Source organism: Nematolebias whitei, chromosome 3, assembly GCF_014905685.2.
Source record: "Nematolebias whitei isolate Nwh7 chromosome 3, NemWhi1, whole genome shotgun sequence".
NCBI lineage: Eukaryota > Metazoa > Chordata > Actinopteri > Cyprinodontiformes > Rivulidae > Nematolebias > Nematolebias whitei.
The window spans coordinates 30,801,099-30,803,460 of record NC_056500.1 but is presented as its reverse complement, the minus strand read 5'-3'; positions in this window follow the sequence as shown (position 1 = coordinate 30,803,460).

Here is a 2,362-nt window from a genome sequence, read left to right as displayed (position 1 = left end):
TAGATAGATAGATAGATAGATAGATAGATAGATAGATAGATAGATAGATAGATAGATAGATAGATAGATAGATAGATAGATAGATAGATAGATAGATAGATAGATAGATAGATAGATAGATAGATAGATAGATAGATAGATAGATAGATAGATAGATAGATAGATAGATAGATAGATAGATAGAGATAGATATATATATATAGATATATAGATATAGCTATCCTAGTCTTTGTGCAACTTGGTTTGCTATGGCGATACAGCCCAAATAAATAGTTTTTAATAAAATATATTGTAGGAGTGCTGACTTGTTTTATAACCTTCTGGAATTAGTATAGAGATAAAAGCTGCAAATAAAATGTGATTTTAGCACTATTTTCTTCATGATGCACAAACTCCTGAAGGAACAGTTTATTCATCAATATATAATAAGATTTTACCATTTTTATAATTATCGTCAGTCACAGGCTTCATTTTGTCACATTCAACAAGATAAAGAGCTTTAGATGTGGATGATTATCATCCGGTGTTTTGATTTCTTCTTCCTTTTGAATGCACATGAAGCTAAATGGTGCATATGGAATATGTTTAGTCTGATGGTTGTGGGCCTTCAGGCCTGCAGACTGACTGAGCTCTGCACATTAAAGCTAAACTGCGACACCTACAGGCAGAGCTTAGTACTGCAGGTGGGGCCTTCAGGACTGCGGCCTGAATCCGCAGCGCAGTCCAACCTGCGCAAAACGCAGTAAAACATCCAAAACCTGCGGAAATTTGAAACTCTGTGCAGGGGAGCTTCTCAAAACTTCACCTCAGCTCTGCAAAGGAAGTGATTGTGCATCTAAAGGAAAAAAATAGGCTAATCTAGAATATTTTGTTTGTGTAAATGTGAGTGGTCAAATTGTAAAAACCAAAATAAAATAGTTTTGTTAAACATATTGTTTTATTGTTACAGCAGATCACTGAAAATCTTTCTTTTTTTATTTATTGCATATATAAACATTTTAATAACCATCATGGTTTAAATGATAAAGAGAAAATATGTTTTTATTTTTGAACTTGCCAGCTTTGTTCAACTAAACCTGTTTTATTGGACAGTTTTTACCTTAAAGCCTGGATAAAACATTTACCTAATAAAAACAAAGGGCAGAAATTAAGGGAAACGTTTTAACAACCAGACGTGAAATAAGATATTTGCTTTATATTTGAGCCAAAGCAAAAAAAAAAAACAACAAAAAAAATAATTAAGCAAAAATGTGATTTTTGTTTAATAAAATTTGTATAGTTGTCAGAAGAGCAGGTTTATTACAGAAATTATGGTAAAAATAAATAAACCTGTTAAATGCAAACCCTTCTAAATCTATATATTGGTTTAAATAGACAAAATACATTTTCATTTAACTATTTTTTTCAATCTATTACCAATGTTAATAAAGGGATATTTAAATTCCACACTGTCCATTCTGTTTTTATTGTTAAAAGGCAGCTATAATTATTTTAAAGTTTATTAATTTAATTGTGGGGTTTTTTTTGCTCCATCACCAAAATTAGCTTATTTTGATTTATATTTTTTAACTCAGATTTTCGTCTTTTTAAATCTACTTCTGTAACACTAAACAAATTAATGCACAGATAAAACGTTTGATAACTGAAAACGATCAACAATAATGTCTGGAAGATTTAGTCTGTCTGCTCTAAAATAATCCATCTTAGACAAACAAAAGGAACAAATATTTAAAAAAGTAAAACATCCAGTTTGAAACCATTTTTTTGGGGTCTAGCCTGGATGGTTGACATCATGGGCGAGCACACCGAGTACCTGTCCAGTTCAACCACTAATAACTGACCAATTCAAGAGGACACTTCTGGGAATTCTTCAAAGAGGTCTGACCCGACACGGGAACATAAAGGTGTCAAAGGTCAGACATGAAGACCAACAGGGTGCCAATGTTTGTCCTTCCCCTCAGTCAAACTCACATATTAGCACCTGGAGGAGCTGCACTTAACTAATAGCTTTAAAAATTGTAAAAATAAAATTAATGTTCCCCAAAGAAATATCAATTAAAATAATTATGATTAAATACATTTAGAGTTTGGGATTTTCATGAACAGAGTGTCTGGAAAAATATAAATCTGAATTCATTCAAAAAATTTCCATTTATTTAGTGGCAAGACAAGTTGGTTTTCCTAATAATGCAGTGCCTGAAGTTATCAGAAAATCATTCATTAAACACGTTTTTTTTTTTTTAACTATTATTCTTGGATTCCAACAAATATCAGTCACTGGATTGTTTTCACGACATATGGCAACATTCTTTCCTCATGCTGAACATGTGAGAGCAGATCTCAACCCAGTGGGATGGTACAT